An 18,587-nucleotide genomic window follows, 5' to 3' on the forward strand; every position below is an offset into this window, starting at 1 on the left:
CATACAAAAACTCCTTGCCTAACAAGAACTGCACTCATTGACAGAAAGTATTAAGAAAGTGGAGTAAAAGACCTGTATCATCAAATGAACATAAGACCATGGCTATGGGGACCAAAAATCTGACATGGGAGGTACATGACCAATAATTCATTACATGATTGTAATTAAGAAATCCCAGCTACATCTGCATCTGGATGCATTTTACTGTATCCATGCTGTGATTCATCTCCCTCTAGGTGAAACATAAGTTGATGTGGCAGAGTGCCATGTGAACCAGAGGTTAGCCATTATAGGAACTAGAGATTGATTATAGGTTCAAATTAAGATCTGTGTGATGGAAAGACAGTTCTTCAATACAAACTGAAATGCACACAATATTTCTAAGTGAGATGAAATCATGAGCAATGTTTTCATCCCAGCATTTGACACAACCTTTCTTTAAGAATAAAGAAATTGCTTGGGGAATACTGAGAATTCAGGTTTAATGAGTCATCTCTTGTATAAAACCTTGAATTTATCCAAACAAATCAACATTTTAGAAAAAGACTCACAGTCACAGATCCAACTACTTTTGCTGCTGATGTTCTAGGGCTTATCAATTTATTCTCTTCAGAATAACAATAGTATGTTGCTCTTTTGTAAAACAAGCTCATTAGAAGTGTTAGCAACTCCATTTTTCACACATAAATTAGTGAGAATTCTAAGTCTGGCTTAAATATGGTGTGCACACATGTTTCTGGGTGTAACCTAGGCCATGATTATTTCCAGAGCTGGCAAATGCTAGGAGAAACATACTGTGAACATTCATTTGCAATTTTAAATGAATTTTATTGACTTTGTAGATAGATCTATTTTATTCACTTTCCATCAATAGCCACTCTTACAAACAAGTTTCCTGGCAGAGTGTTTTCTAGAGCACAGGGTTTTACATGAAAAATATAAATTGTTAGCTACAAACAGATTTTAAATTGATAATCAAGAAGATATATGGACAAAAATGCATATTTTAAAAGTCACAGGCCTCCAATCAGCAAACAAAAAAAACACCATGTGATTATTTCTTCAACCAAAATAGCCTGGATTATGAGTTTCAGTTCTTCACAATGAACTATGAGTGAGCTGCAGACCAAGAATTACAGAAATTAGTTGGCAAATCATTTCAAATAACAAATAAATTAGAGTGAATCATGATGCATTTGTGAAAATGTCACAATTACTATGCTAATAAGTTTAAATTTACATAGTGTCTTTCATCCGAATGGATCCTAATGATGTATAATCTCAACATCCGGAGGAGGCATGATGTGACAAAGGCTGAGAAAAAATGTCTAATATTACTTTGTTAATACACAGAAATTTATACTTTAGTTTTCAAGCAGTATTAATGTATTTAATTGCTATCAATAAAAAAATCAAATGCTTTTTGTTTCTTTTCCTCTACTCCTTGTTTCTTTTTCTCTACTCCTTGTTTCTTTCTTATTGTGGTTTTTTTTCAGTGTTTCTTTTGCTGCTCTGTTTTTAACATTTATTTTTCTTTCATTTCTACTGTATTTTTTTGTTTGTTTTCTGATACTGTTTTGTTTTAAATTTATTTTCTCATGCCCATAATTTTTTTGTATTTGCTTTATGCTTCGTCTCTTCCATCTGACATAGCAAATTCTTCCACAAGCTGCCTTTTTCTCACTATAGGCTTTTTGTACTCCCAGCTAGGAAACAGGAGTACCCCTTTTCCTCTTCCTCCTCTCACCCTGTGGTTTTACTATCTCTATGCCATTCCACTGATTTTAATTTCTGCCTTTCCTTCTTTCCCACTATTGTATACTCCATCAGGATACTGTCTTCTTCTGGCTTAAAATCCCTTCCTTTTGCATCCACAGTCACCCAAATGTCTCCTATTATGCTTGCCCATGATGCATTACAAAAATGTATGTAAGCTATATGAAACTGCTATATATACCTAAATAGCATATGTTTTACATATTGAACTTATGTGAGATCATATATTGAGTCATGAGTGGTTCCCTTTAATTACAGTCCACTCACATACCATATGTTATATATAAAAAACATATGTCAGACTATCTCTGTGTATGAAGCACTCATGCCTTTTCCACATGGGCAGGTCCTGCAGTTATCCTGATCTCCCAAAGTAGAGTTGGTATTACTTTTGCTTTTCCTCCTCAGTCTTCCAAGCCCCCGGGGCTTCCCGTTGACATGTGTACTCGCTTCTCAGCTTTGCCACTGTGTTGCCTTCCTTGCCCCATACGGATATGAATCCTAGTTTTTTTACCAGAAAAGTTTCTTGGTAATTTGATTTACAGAATACCCTTTTCAGAGCTTGTTGATGGATCTTTCTCTATGTGTCCCTTTCTCTTTTTCATATTTCAGGGATCTGCCCTTGCTCTGCACCTCCCTACCTTCTCTTCTCAGAAAAATGTTGGTCTCCAGATCTCATTTCTAAGTTATAGAAAGGGAAAAAAAGGAAAAAAAGCTCAAAAATGAGGAATCTTACTGGAAGTAAATTAAAAGGAGCAGTTATAAGGAGAAAATAGTCACAGGTGATGGGGAAATTTTGAAGATATAACACTGGTGACTCACAGAAGACACTGCCTGTTAAAAGACTTTAGGTGGAAGCTAAAGAAAGCTCTATAGCAGGAGGTGGCAGGCTACCAGAAGTAAGAGAATGACCTTGTGAGGGTCAAGCTGTGTTCAAATAAAAGAATTTCTCACAACAACCGACAAAACAGAAAAAGAAAAAATCACAAACTCTGGTATGTAAAATATAAAAACACTGAGGCAGTTCAAAGTAGATAACATTTTTAGAAAACACTTGGGAAATGCAAACAAGCTCACAATAAATATTCTTTCAAACACATCAGTAGCAGGAAACCTGCCAGAGACTCTGTAGGGCCTCATACTCATATTGGAGTAAAGAAACACTCAGAAACGATGAGACTACATCAGAAGAAATTTTTTTTTTTTTTTGGTCTCTGTATGATCCATGGCTAAACTTAAGAAGGTTTCCATTCCACAGTCTTTATGGGAGAAGCACTGGGTGATCTGTCCCAAAAAGAAGGGTCAGCAGAAGATATTATAGAACAAGCTGGACAAAATAAATTGTCAGATGTCATCAGGACCTGGTGCTACTTTACCAAGGCTTCTCAAACAGCTTAAGAATGAAATGACTGAACAATTAATGTATGGTCTAACATGTTGCTTAAAATTGTCTTCAGCCTGATGTTCATACTAGACAGACTGACAAAACTCTACTAAAGAACAGAATTCCTGGACAAATGGATAAATGTAATTTTATGAAGAGACAGCTGACATTGCTAGTGTGAATGGAGATCATTCCTCACTAAGCCAGTGGAGTTCTTTGAAGGAATTAACAATCATGAGAATAAAAGATTGTACTAGCTGGCATTCTAGGAATCACAAAGTATGAAGAGGAAAGAATATCCAGTAGATATCATTTAGCTCGGTTTCCAAAAGATGAAACCTTCTCACCAAACATTCTTAAAGAAGCAAGCTGATGTAGCGTAAGAAGAAGGGTATTCAAAAAGATCAATATCTGGTTAAAGACTGGAAACAAAAAAAACCCCCACACAACAAAATAACAATCAGTTTTCTTATTGCAGGTCACCAGCGTGTGCCACAGGGATCTGTGTGAGGGGTTATGCTCAGATAAACATTAATGAAAGATCTAGAAATACTGATCATACGCTGTGATGACAGATATTTGATAATATTCAATACTCTGCAACAATGTGGCAGAAGGCCTTCAGAAAAATGAAAGAAAAAAATGAAATGTATAAAACAGCAAATAAAATTTAAAAATTAAAAAAAAGAAACTTAAATCTAAATAAATATCAAATGATGCAAATGGGAATTATAAGCATCAGAATAGTATTTACCACTCCAAAAACCATTTGGGTGTTAGCTCCTCAGAAACTTCTGCTCATTATTTAGTAGCAAAAAAAGAAAAGGTTAAAAAGGAAGCAATGGAAAACATAATCAAAGACCCTCCTATGTTAAAATTCAGTATGTGACAGCATCTCACATTGGCTGTGTAGTTCTGGTCCCATCATCTCAAGAAGATTAAAAAAGAAATATGAAGGTTTCAGGCTAAGGTGATCAAAGGCATGAAACAGCTCCTATAAAATGGCTGAGGACTCTTTATGGGGGGGAAAGGAGAAAACCTGAGTGGGTTTGTAAGGGTGTCAGGGAGGAATGGGAAGTTCAAGGAAGCAGATGTATCAATTGACCCTTCACAATCACAAGACACTGAGCTGGGTGGACCTTTCACCTGCTTTTCTAGTCTTATGAATTATAGAGGGGGTTATCCTCTTTCTTGTGGCCAAGAGATTGAAAAAAAAGCCTCTGATGTCTGTGGTCTTGTAAGTTAGAATTACTTCATGTGCTTTTCATAATTTTTTTTGACTGCTATATTGTGCCAAAAAGGCAGACCAAGGTATGGATGAAAAAGTTTGGAAAAGACAGCCCACCACCACTTTCCTTTGTCATCTCTTTGGTGTTTGTTGAAGTTGCAGGTTCATTCAATGCTAGGTTCAAAATGTTTAGTCATGTTTTTTGGTGCGTGGCAGTACCAAGTAATCAAATCTGCTAGCCATTCACTAATGTGTATGTAAGTGTGCCCAGCTGGTTCCATAGTCATATTAAAACAAGCACTCTAATATTCATAGAAACATGCTCCGCTTTCCTTATGTCTGCAGATGCAGTCCAAGCTTACCTGCCATGCCTGAGAGGTGGGAAAAAATTATTAGGGAAAGGTTTGTCTTAATTAATAAAGCTTTCTCCATTATTTGTTGAAATGCTTTTCAATTACTCTTTTTGCGTCAGATTATTCCTTGACAACTTTGAAATAGTTTGGAATGAAAGTCTCTTGGTGCTGAGATCGCCTGGGGAAATTCATGATTTAGGTGGAAAATGAAGGATGTAGTCACTCTCTTGCATATTGTGAAGAACAGTGAGCCATGTGGCTGATATTTTTTGTGTAACTCAATACAAGAAGATTGTTTGTCATACTAGATAATGCCCTCTATGATACTACTCCCCTCAGAAATAAAATGGTCACTGAAAAAAATATTTTTTTATTTGCTGTTCATTTTGATTTTGGATTTAAGCCAGGCAGCTGTTAAGATCCTCCTGGGAATATGGAATGCTTTCCCCTAGCAAATAATATTGTTTTATATTAGAGGATAAGTGGACCCAAAAGGTGTTTTATATTAGATTGAGAGCCCAATAAGTCAAAAGTAAATATTTAATACATGACACGGAATGTCACACTCCAGGATTATGGAGTAACAGAAACACTGTGCTAAAATACAGACGGACTAGGTTATAATTCTATTAAAAGATTTGTACCATACAAACAATATAGTGTATTATTTCTTTAAGAAATGATTTAGTGTGTTCCCATGGGTTAACATACATTTCAAGATCGTAGTGATGATAATATGCATGTTTTATGTCAAGAATGGTAATTGACCCTGATGAATTATGATAGGGAATGGGATGTATTGTATTCCCATGCATGCATGTGTCATTTGCCATATTTTTTCAATAAAAATAATTCTTAAGCAGCAAACTTTTCTCAGGAAGAATGGCTAGTTAGTGGCATTTATATCCAGATGAGAATCCCAAGGATCCCAGCAGTTGACACAAAGGAAAGCTAGCATCCTTTATGATGAAAATCATCATTGTTATTGCAGGGGCAAACAAGTGGTACATCAGTATGATGACAGTTCTTCATTATCCAACCGTTTCTCTGTGACTGGTAAACCCTGCTGACCCTGTCCTGTACAAAGGTGCAGTAAATGAAGTTCACTATGAGGGTGGTGAGGCACTGGAACAGGTTGCCCAGAGAAGCTGTGGATGCCCCATCCCTAGAACTGTTCAAGGCCAGGTTGGGTGGGGCTTTGAGCAACGTGGTCTAGTGGAAGGTGTCCCTAACCATGGCAGGGGGCTTGGAGCTAGGTGATCTTTAAGGTCCTTTCCAACCCAAACCATTCTACGATTCTAAGATTAATTTTTGTGAAGCTGGGTGGCGGCATATTTTCTTACAAAACAAGGGCAAATTTTAGTGCTCTGGTGGGCCAACCTGTGTCTGTCTCCTGCTGCAATCGTAGTGAAGGCTATGATATAGAAGACATGGTCTACTGTTAATCTACTTCTTTAGTTTTAAGACATAAGGATCTATGCTATGAGCAGACTCACTTGTTCTGTAATCAATACTGCTCTTACCTGCTCAATTCTATAATGTCCAACAGGCCTCTCAGCACAAGTCCACTCTAATATACCTATTGTAATAAAGAGTTCCACTGTAAAAGCTCTCTTTACTTACCCATTGAACAGTATTTTTTTTTTTTTGCTATTTGGGCAATGTTTGTGAGGTCTAATCTCATTTTATTTTACCCAGAAATCATCCCCTTGGCTTCCTTGTATAGTCAGTGAAGGATAGCTTCCCTGTATAACCAAGTTTCCTGGCTTATCAGTCTTTGTACCTGAAGATGAGCTCAGTTTGTCCTGCTTTTAATCACAAATGTTTCATATCAGATGAACCTTGAACTCTCAGAAGTCTTTGGAGGATGGAGCTGAACGATATTCTGTGCTCTTGGGAAAACTGTTTTCTTCTCACCACGTGGAAACATGTAAGTAAAGTATATTTATTCTCTATTTCGGTTATTGTCTCACAGTCCTAGCTTTTGTCTCTGTTGGAAGTTGATTGCTTGCAAGAACAGTTTGTTACTGAAACATGATGCTATAGTCTCCAAGTATTGTTGTCCTTTCTGTTTCTTAGTATTAGCCCTACCTCTAGGTCCACTCCAGGGTCGATCCAGACAGTTCAGCAGTCCTCTCATGAGACAGCTATTTTCTGATGCTGCAGCCCTCACCAGTACCTGAGAGCACCTCACTCCATGGGTGGGGCAGTTTGTTGCTGATGTTAAAACAGATTCCTTCTATCCTGTACTGGGGAGCAAAGCTGCGACGAGAAATAACTGTTCTGGTGAAGTGTAGAGAGAGTATGTTGTGTTGCAAATGAAAACATGTAGAGCTCTAGTGAGGCTCATACCTTCATATGCATGCATGAAAGCTGAAGTAGTGAAGTGGCTAAGCAGCACTCTGTATTCGCTGAGGCCAGTATTTTCTAAAGCATGTGCAGCTACATGGGCAGACATAGGCAGTTCTACCTGAGGCGTAAACAGGATTTTGGTAGCCAGGGGTATTTTCAGAGATGGAGCTTGGCTGTGACCCACTCGTCTGTGCACAAAGTTCTCAATTTTGATTGTCCAAAGGTTATGCGTTAGAATTTTAGGAGTTTCAGTTGACATAAATGCCATATAGGTGAGCAATACATACAAAGTGTTCCCCTTCTAAAGACTGTTAACATAAAGCCAACAGATTGGTTCCTTATTTCAAAAGATAGAGGGGTCAGTGGTTTGATGCCAAAGGTCCGAGGTACAGTGCCTAGTGATGATGAATGTTTGGTATCAATTAAAAAACAAAAAAAGCAAATGTTTTCAGTCACACAATCAATCTCTTTCTGCCTCCAAGTAAAATGTGGTGACCAGATTTTCAAAATCTGCTCAGCTCTTTTGATAATCAGGCCCATAAACACCAAAGACAATGTTTCAAGAGCTTGTGTAAGCAAAAATAACCATTGAAGCATCATCTAAATTCCAGACCAGTAGAATAAGTCTAAATGGTCACTTTGTTGTCAATATACTGCAAAAAACCCTCCATAATGATAAAAATGCAAGAGAATTGCTTCCTTCTGCTAAACTTATTTTGGACCAAGAGTGAGTCTAATTTCAAGATGCTGTCACATCCTGGTTGGAAGGTGGCTGTTTGTTGACAATGAAACTTGTTTCCTACTTCTTAATACGAACCAGAAAATTATCTGTGCACATTAAAACCAAATCTAAAATAGGCAATCTACTAAACTAACAAAAGCCTTTGCAGTATGGTTACTGAGGTTTGGTTTGGTTTTGTTTTTCCTTCCTTTTGCCTTCTTCCTTTTTGCTGATTCAGTTGAAGCAGACTTCTCTTGTTCATCAGCCAGGTTTGTGGAAAGAGGCACTATTTTCTGTGAGAACCACTCATACTGTTGAAAAAGCAGAAATGTTTGAGCACATAAGCTCTTTTGTACTTCACTTAGCTGTCCTTTGAGGGATAAATGCATGCAATGCAAGGACTTTCTTTACGTTACTCTCCTGCTGTTATGTGACAGTGTTTCTATCTGATTCATCTTCTGTCTGCAAAGCTACTTTTAAAACCTTGGTGCTAAGCAGTACTATCTCTCCAGGGCATCCTGCCAGCCAGACTCCTTGGGTGCTCCCCTTGCACTCCTAAACAGGAACAAATGCTAAGCTGACCGGGTGGGAGGGTTTGTGATCTGGTTACCAAGGATTTATTCCTCTCAAGGGGAAGTTTGCAAACAACCATCAAACTAGTGAATTTGCAGAGGGTTTGTATTTGGAACGAGATTTCTTTCATGCCTTTGCAATGTCATTCTTAAACACTGAAAAGGAAAAAACCACCAAACCCAGTGGTTTCATTTTCATCGTAAGAACTGTAAAAGTATATAACAGGCTAAGTGTGGGGTATTATAACCAGACATCCCAACAGGCGTATAATGAGCCAGCTATTCCTAATTATTTATTTATTTTTTCTTTTATTTTTAATAGTGTTATATCCATCTGTCCTGAGAAAAATCTGATGAGAATTTTTCCTGATTAGCTTCATGTCTTAGTCTCTAGGAGAAAACCTGAAGAGCTAGGGTTTTTTTTGTGTGGGCTAGGCTTGTCTGGGCATTTGGTTCACATATGTCTCATAAACAGCCCCACCCCCACCTTCCTCCCTGTTTCCTGACATACTTCGCTGTTGCATCTTTTCAGTGGGAGTGTCTGTTCTTTCAACTGATGGTTGACTTTTCAGCTGAGAATCAGCATAGCTAAGAGTATAGTATTGGAAGATCTGTTATTTAGTTTTTCACACTATTCAGTCATGAGTAGTAGCAGGGAAAAGATGCTCTTGTTTGTTTTAAAGAAACACTGTACAGGGTATTAACAACCTTAATGTATAGGCACTTATAAATAGGCTTCCAATCCAAACTTCAGTAGAGCATCCCTAAGAAAGGATGAGGCTTAGATCCTTGCATCCCTCCACCCAGCTACCGTCTTGTGCTGCTTCAGGAGAAAAAAAGGGGGTTACAAAGAGAGATGGTTACCTCAGATAAGGGGAAAATCTTCGGTGTTACTGTTGTGTTTTGCCTTCCTGGTGGTGACAATTAAGATGAACACATGTGAGAAGAACATTGAGGTAGGACCCCAAAATGCAGAAGTGTAACTTAGATGCTCCAGAGTCCTAGAAGTATTCTCAGCATGAAACTGACCCTCTGTTAGTCCGAGCAATCACTGTGCCATCCTTTCTCCTTTTTTGACAAGGGTCCAGCCACACTGAAAGGTCTCACCTGATAGTGTGAGAAAGGAAGGCAGGAGCAGGGCTTAGCAAAAGTTCCTGTAGGCATAATTGACTGTTTTCTGTCATGCATAAATTAGTCAATTAATAAGGGGAATCACATTATGCTGCACCTGAGAACTACCTGCATATCCAAATGCCAGAATGGATTCTGCACTTTTTTAGGCTTTACATTGCATCCATCACTTTTAACACAATTTAACTTTCCCTGTGCAATAACATGCAGGGCTTTTATCCTGTCATGGGGTTTTTCTTTGGTAATATAAATATAAGCTGTTCTTGAAGCCCCAAGGGCATGTTTTGCCTTCCTTTTTTTTTTTTTTTTTTTAATGGTGGAAGAAAGCAGCTAGGGGAGGTTCTGAGTTTTATAACCCTACTTCCAGGCAGGAATCTTCATTAGCATATATGGAGCTGTTTGTCTAAGAAATCCTGTGCTGGCCTGGAGGGCAGAGGTGGTTTGCACTGAAGAAATATCTTATTTGGGATCTCAGAAAGTGTTGGGGGTAATAAAAGAAACAGTGACTCTCAACCTAGAAGATGAATGAAATAATTACATTTCCTTCAAAGAAGGTGGGCTATCCCCACCTAAAAGCAATGCTTCCACTCTGAAAAGCTGCAGTGCTACAGGAGCAGATTTAAAAAGTATAAATCTTTGCACTGTTGGTGAATGGAAAGTACAACAGTTTGACTACCCGTGTTATTTCTGGAGAGCACTTTGCCTCATTACTTAGCTGCTGTTCACCCTGCTCTTCAGGTGGGATCCCAGCAATAAACATTGCAAGGCCGTGCAGAAAAAGGTTGCACAGTTGTCAGTCTTCAGACATGGGCTTCTCAGTTGAGGGAGGGAAACAAAGGCAGTATTTCAACACACTGCCCTTCCAGGCTCTGTTGCACTCAGACCAGAGCACCACAAAAGCTGTTTTTCATGGAGAAGCTTCTCAGCCCCTGACTAACAGGTATCATGTTTTCTCTTTCAGTCTGAAGAGGATTGTATTGGCTCTATATTGTGCAAAGATAATATGTGAAACACAAAGTACAAAACAGTACTGAACACTAAAGCTAATGAAGTGAAACTCCAGAGCGCTTATTAGGGAATAGTTGTTTATAACATGAGTAAACATTGCATGGTGAGCTAAATTTTCAGGCCAGTGAATGGTCCCCCACAGTACTCTTAGTTCTTTTCCTTTTTGCATGTTTTCTATTTATGACAGTGTGTATGCATATATCCAAATTTCAACATATTGTGCTTCACATTTTTGAGTGAAAATATTTTTATCCCTTCCACATCTAAGCTGTCCAGGGAGGCTGAACTTGGTGAACTCTGTACTGGTGAGTCAGTCCCATAAAAGAGGGGAGAAAATCTCCATGCCACTCTTCTTGATACTAACCTGACTATACTCTGCAGTATATAATGGGATTAGAGACACTTCAAGAAATTTGTTCTCCCAGTTTTCATTCCACCAGTATTGCTCAGCTTCACTCAAGGCTGAAGAGCTCCAGAGGGCCTGGGAAGGCCCTTGATAAAATCCACCCTTAGGGAATACTGTCTACTAATTAAGTCTGTATTCACAGGAAGTTTCCAAAGAAAAAAGGGTGTGTAGATCTTGGAATGGGAGAAGCTGATGGGAATTTCAGGAAAAGCTGATGAAAAAAATGCCACAAATAAGTAAAGAAAAAAGACAAAGTTGTCTAATCTTTATTTACTTCGTATATTCTTAATCCTTCTTGAAAAATCAGATTTTAAACAAACATGTTATTTTTCTTACTTTATAGAAAGAGGGAAAAATAGAGTGTGGAAAGAACAGTTGTAATGGGGAAAGAAATATTTATTTTTATGTGTCCCTTTTAAAATGAGGCATTAAGTACCCTTAAATACAAATCTACTTACACGAAAATAGCAATGAATTGTTTTGGGAATAATCAGGCTTTGGAAAAAAGAAAGAATTACTTACCAGCTTCTTGACCTTAAATTTTTCTTAATGGCAAAAGAGTGGTAAGAGAATAATGCTGGTTAGCAAAAATCATCCAAGATGTGACAAACATAGAAAGCTGAAGAGATCTACGTCTGGGTTTGCAGTGCCTGGACTCCCTTTGGGGGGCAGAGCATGCAACAGTGGACAGAAAATAATGCAATATGTCACTGCAAGCAGCTAGCTGGCCACATAAGCTATAGGCGAAGAAAAGAAATGAAATCTGGATTAAGAGTTCTTAACCCTTCAGTTCATTAATTCATATTACAAGGTGATTTGTAGGAAAGGATCAGAGCCAGGAGTGGTTATGATTGCTGTAACTCTAATTAGAGCAGTAAGCATGATGCATGTGGGGCCATGCAGTGAGTTGCAAGAAAAAAGGGCGTAAAAATTCAAAGGTAAAGTTTTAAAAAATTGAAAGGTAAATCAGGTTTTAGCATACCTCAGCCCACAAGTATCTTAATTTTTGCCAGCTGAGGCTTCCTTTGCTTTCCTGATAGAAATCCTAAGAATGAAATTAGAGCAGCAGAAAGTCCACTGGGCCTGTCCAATTGAATAGACCTGGTCCTGAAATCCTTAAATATTTTCTTCCTCAGTCAGTGGGCCAAATCTAGACACTGTGGATGATTCTGGAAACTTTTTCTGAGTATAGAAGTCAGTATTAGCAGCTTCAGCAGCAGCTAAGATACCAGTGACAAGCTAGGATCTCTTGCTATTAGCGTGTCCTATTTATCATTAGAAATTCCTGTCTGCACCTCATTCCACTTAGAAGGGATTTCCTTAACAGAGATGGGCTGCATTACTCCTACATGCCTTGATATCTTGAAACGGTGTTCCTCATCTGGCACTGAGATGCCAGAGTTTCAGAGGGTGTTGTTATGCAGCAAAATTGCCTTTCTAAAAGGTGACATGTGGGGGGATATTTAAAGAATAGTTCACAGGGATTTAACTGAAGGGTTCCCACTGATGTTAGTTTACCCCCTGCAAGTCTGACAGGGTAGATTAGGCCACATTGGGGAAAATAACATTCATGCTCAGTCAGTCACAAAAGATCACTACTATTGTGTCACTCACTCCTGAGAGGAGACAGTAGGTATTAGCCATTCTGGTCCCAGTTTTGTTGACTTGAAGCTTGTTAAGCCGGTTTTATATTCATTGAAGGAATGCTTGTGGTAATAAGGAACTAAGCTGAAGCTCTGTGATCCTGTAGCTAAGGCTCGTAGAAGAACTAAAACACATCTCTTTAGCTTAGTGCTGAGAGAGGGGCATTTTTTTCCTGCAGTTTATTTGTTAAAGAGAAAATCCAGTTTAATCAGTTTAGAGAGCTGTCCTGCTGTGTTCATACAGAGCATGATGATTTGGGCTGGGTCCAGCAGCACTTCCTTCCCAAGCACTCTGGACAACTTTATGAAGTCCCTGAGGCGGTTAGTCCCTCTCCTTTAGTTGTAGAAACAGTTCTGGATCTCTGATTTCTTCTTCCTGCCTGCCTGACTCATCCTTCCAATCTTTTTTTAGTACTCAGCTGTTTGCTTCACTTCTGCTGTTAGGTACTAAAGAGTTAAAACTGTTTGAATCCACCACAGTCTCTTCTTCTCAGTGATGGGGGAAAAAATGAATGTTCTGTTTCTTTACTTTACTTGAGATATGTCACAGAGGTTGCAGAAAAATACAGTAAGTGACAGCATCTTTCATGTTATTCTGTCATTTTTCTGAAATAAGAAAATTTGAAGCATTTATGAGTTAGGAACACTGACTCATTACCAACAGAAACAAACAATTCCAAGTGTCTGAATAAAAAGAAAAAAAAGATCCCACAATGTGGCTGCTACAGTCAAACAGCAGAAAATAACCTGCTGATAATAGGTCTTTATGGCCTGACTTCCTGAAAGGCAATACAGCCACAGTCCTCTTGAAGTCAATATGGACTGTAGTTGTCTTCTTACTGTAAAAATTAAAGAAATGTGAAAAAAATTGCATAACATTATTGTGTTACAGTAGAGTATATATACATGCAAAAAATATTTTGAAATGAAGATCAAATGCAAAAGAACAGATGAAATGTATGTTAAAGACAGTACAGTACTTAGAATTTATGTATGTCCAGAAATTCATGCTCCGTAGCTTCTCTATAGTTTATTATGCTGTGGATAAGTACTGAAAAACATTCCCATGTACAGTTTAATAAGTAAAGCAACAGTCAGTAATGACAAAGCAAACTTGGTTTTCTTTTTTGGATAACCAGAAAGAATTAATTTTGCACTTGGAATCACCATATCTGAAATCGAAAAAAATTGTCTCCCTCACAGAAAAAATTTGAAGTCAATCATTTATATGACTGCATCCTTTTTTGTGTGTGTGTTCTCTGAAATAGCTGTGCTCAGGTCAGGGTTCCTTTTTTCTTTGAGTGGACTCTGTCTGCCATTTTTCAATATTTATTGCTTGAAGCCATTAATCATAAACCATTTTCTGTGAGTAGTTGATATGCAAACAGCCAAAGTTTATATTGTGTTGCTTAGTTGTAGGTGGTCAGAAACTCACATGATAGAATTTCTATTTCTGGACTGAATGACCATGCATGCTCTGCCAGGGTGAATATTTGCATGGGTGAATTGAAAATCCCATTTCTGTGTATACTTACTTGAAATTCACTTCCACATTTGTGCTGGAAAAATTGGATTGCTGAGAAGGTGAACACAATGGGAATTAATTTGAAAATGGAATGAAGCTCTTTGATTTGATCTAGAACCAACACTGCAAAAAGAATTTTAAGAGAAAAATAAGAGACATAAATCTGTTTACTTTTAGTGGTGATGAACTGTTCTGAAGTATATGCCTTACAGTGTATTTTTCTTGACCTTATTCTTTTCATGGGATCAATTAGATTTCTGCAGGTTTAATTCTTCGCTCTTATTTTAAAGAATTTTAAAAGCATTCTTCTTTGCATCTGTAGATAAGTTCTCATATGTTCCTTCTGACTTCTGCTACGTAGCAGGACTCTTGCTTGTGTAGTAGGAAGCTCAGCTGGGTGCAGAGAAGCATAATGTACTTGCAAAAATGGTGCTCTTCCCTACAGATCTGAATGGTTTATATGCTAGAGGTTTTATCTTTAGCTATCTTGGTTAGCTCTTCTGTGAGTTTAAACTAAAGCTTTTAATAAATAGTCCCTGCTGCCTTTTCAAAACCATCTTTCATTGATTTGTGAATCAATAAACCATATCTAACAAATCTGACCTGCTAATGAATAAGGATTTGCTCAAACTACTGTTTAAAGCCATGGAAATTTTATATTGAGCCCAGGAGTGATTATTTAAATGTTGGTTAGTTAACAGGTCATATTCTTTAGAATGGCACTATTAATTTCAACAGCTCTATTGATTTCCTTCCTATCAAATCTGAATTGATAGCAAGTTCCCAGACCAGTGCTATCAGTTTCAATAGATCCAGCAACTCGGTTTGGCAAAAATATTGTGAAAAATGTGTACTGCTAGTGTGCAATAGCTCCTGTTTCGATGTCAATTTTTGTTTCACTCCAAAAAACCCAGATCAAATATAACAGATATAAACATTCAGACTAAGGGCTTAATTGAATATTATACTTTTGACCTAAATAATATGTGTGACATACACTCCATAATGTTCAGCAGAAAATGCACTGCAAATATTACAGTTCTGTTGAAAGCTTTTTTATTTGAAAATTGAGCTGGAAATCTTTGAGGAGTACACTTCTGTATAAAAACCAAAAGATATACTTTGTGCTGTTTACGGTACTTGAACTTCTTAGTTTTGACTGCAGCTAAGCTGTTCAGAGCAACTGACTTTTCCTCTCTTTTTACCCATATTTCTTTCCACTCCTTTCTTGTTTCCACACAAAAACGTTCAAGCCCATACATCCCAGAGACAGTCCAAAGTTGCTGCGTAAGAATTCTGGATTATTTTTTAAAATGTTTTACAGAAAAATGATAGATTAGTCAGGAGGAGAGTCTTCAAAATCACAGGAAAGTAAAGTGTTAAGTGAGCCAAAAACCTGGTGTGTGCACCTGGCTTAGAAGAATAAGCACTGTGAAGTATAAATTGCAGTGTAAGTGGAACATACAGATTTGCACTGATTCTCTGAAGGCAAATCAGTCCAGTGATCCATATTTTGTGAGCCTGTCTGTGGTTTTTCTCTTCCTTCTACGTATCTGCTCAGTGCTGTCAGTACTTATTTCTGTGGCACTGGTAAACCTCCACCAGCTGCTGGGCTTGGATTCTGTATTTCCAAATATCTGGGAACTGGGTGCTTTGAGTTTTCTCTGGTATGAGTAAACTGTATCTTTCCTGGTTGTCTCTGAAAGCCTTCCAAGAAATAGGAAGGATGTTAGCCTTCATAACAAGGGGATGTCTCAGCCCAGTGTTGCTAATATCCTTGTTTCTTATGCCTGTCTTCCCTATACACCAACACAGACATACATGCACAACCTTCACCCTCCTGTTTTAGCTCTCCAGGTACCTATGACAGGGAAAGAAGATTTAGTTCCTCACTACAGATGCTCTTTCAAATCACATCACTCTTTATCTGCTTCTTCTGCAGCCATCTCCCTCAGCTTGATCCTGCAGCTCTGGAACAGTCATACTGGAAATTAAGATAGTTATCTGTCATTTATATTAATCATCATTATAGCTTTATGCACAAACCCTACTTATTTGCCATTGAGCTCAATAACATTCCATACATTGCCAAGACTGGAAATAAAGAGTGATGAATCAGGCTTTATCTATCACACTGATTCTTTCTTAGAAACCTTGGCATGTACTTTGAAAGTATAAGGTTAGGGGATGTTAGTCATATAACAATTGACCCGTACTTAGAAACACTGGAGGAGATGTCAGTCATAGAGTGGAATTTGGAAGTAGTGATCAATAATTTATACTAGTGATCACTCGGCCCTTATCTAATAACACATTCTGTACTTTCCACAATCTAATTCCATTTGGCGTTAGTGATCACTGCTTTTCCACTTAAAGTGATCTGATTAGACCTTGAAATATTTCCATTTTTCAAGATATAGCACATCTTCTGCAACTCTATGTAACATATATTCAGGTAGAATTTGATTAGACTGGCAATTTACTTGTGATTCATGCTTAGTTTAAGATACAGAAGCAGGCAGGAAGGCGCCAGTACAATTTTAAGCCATTCAGGGCACCAGTTAAAGAGCCTTTCTATGTCCTTGATACATAATGAACATTTTAGTTACTTTCAAAATCACATCATATTTGCTGATTGTAAAAACAAAACTCAAACCAACCTGCCAGGAGCACCTTGCATGTATGATTTTATTCCTCTTGTCAGAATTCTAGCGTGCAGGAGAAACCTGCACAGATTACCGTACCAGGGAGGACTACCATGAGGCTATTTTGGGTGGCGGGGCTAGGAGGGGTTTGTGTATTTGAGCCATGGATATAGTATAATTAGTATAAATTAGCATTGGCATAGGCAGATGTCATCTGTTTTTTTAATAGATCTTAGCTCCACAGTGGTATTCATTAGTGGCCTAGCTAAACATACATGTATTTATCTATATATATATGTATATATTTGGTGTGTATTTGTATACATGTATACAATGTGTATACACCTATACAGATGTATGTAATATGGGTGTGAATTTATATACTTACTTATACACCTGTCTATATGACATATAAATACACAACAGATGGTGCAAGAGGATGCTGGGCCAAATTGCGACTAGGGCTAGAACAGGATCAACGAGCAGAATCAGCCAGCACGACCTGTGCCTACTTTATGATCTCTGGCTATGGAAGTGGTCTCCAGGTTGAAATGAAGGCCAGAGAGGGTTCGGGGTTAACATCTGGGCCACCCTTAAAGTTAAGCTTCAAGCCCTGAGAACCAAAGGGTAAATGTTAGAATGGGAAAGAGCCAGCATAATATATAAGGGCAGATAGTTAATGTTACCCCCGGAGACTAACAGGAATGTTGGACTTATGCCACCAGGAGTTACCCTGGGGTGCAAGTGGGTCTATATACTTGGGCAGGTACCAACATGGGCTATCTTTTCAGTTTTATCATAAGACCTGGCAGCCTTTGATCTGTATTAAGGAATCAGTTCATGTCTTGCATAGTTACAAGAATTCAACCTTGGGATGGGTTTAGTGAGGAAATCTCAGTCCACTTGCTTCACTTTTAGGCTTCTGCCCAGAGGGGTCAGACAGACAGTGTAAATAAGTTGCTAGCACTAAGGTGACCCATGACGACCCTAACACTTATTTTAAAGTGAGATGGAGTGTCACTTTAATGAACATGTCACCACCTCCATCTCAGATCTTTTTTCCTTGTTTTTCTCTGTATTTAATAGGTTGGAATGGAATTTACTATACGAAGGTATGAAGTAAACTCAACTTATGCAGCTACTGAAAGCAAACTTCATGTTTCTTCATGTTTCAGTTTGTTTCTCTCTTCTACAGGACTTTAGCTTGCTCTTTCCCTGGAGTAAGGCTTAATGTTAAGCTTCATTAATTTCAGAGGAACCCCAGAGTGGACTGGGACATAGAATAACCCCTAGTCCTATTTTTTCTTGGGATGGGTGAAAATTAATTAACTGAGGCTTATGAAAGTGTATAGCTTAGTACATTCATATAACTCTTTAAGTGTTGATTTCATTCTGATTCCACAATTTTCATAAATTCCCTCTGCTTTAAAAAGGTACATTGCAACATTATAGCATGTAGTAATATTAATTGGTGTCATATCTGACATGGTCTAGCATGAAGATAAAGAACATCTGTGGTGGTTCTCTGAATTGATGTTCAAAATCTCAGGTCTTTTACTCCAACTTTTCAATGTGAAGTCAGTCAAGAAAACAACAAAATGAATTAATGATTTATTATGCATCATCAATCTTCCTTTGGTGTGCAGAAGCAGGGATGTTTTTAGTATTCCTTTCAGTCATGTGAGCAGAATCCAATAAGAAGTAAATACCTTGATGAAAGTAATATACTATGTTCTTATTCCATTGATTTGGTCTCTTTACTAAAGCACTGTGTATAGTTTAGTTGGTATTGATGATGTCCATAGTATGCAGGCAGAATTGTGTGTCCAGAGGGAGAAGTTAT

General features: G+C 37.9%; 1 long non-coding RNA gene across 1 annotated transcript in view; it reads left to right on the top strand.

Moving 5' to 3' along the window:
* Positions 1-18,587, top strand: part of LOC142055774 (uncharacterized) — a 38,385-nt gene that overhangs the window by 8,395 nt on the left and 11,403 nt on the right. The window contains exon 2 of the long non-coding RNA XR_012660040.1: positions 6,577-6,671. This is a non-coding gene — a long non-coding RNA (uncharacterized LOC142055774). The remainder of the gene's footprint in view (positions 1-6,576; positions 6,672-18,587) is intronic.

This window comes from Phalacrocorax aristotelis, chromosome 3 (genome assembly GCF_949628215.1).
Source record: "Phalacrocorax aristotelis chromosome 3, bGulAri2.1, whole genome shotgun sequence".
Taxonomy (NCBI): Eukaryota; Metazoa; Chordata; class Aves; order Suliformes; family Phalacrocoracidae; genus Phalacrocorax; species Phalacrocorax aristotelis.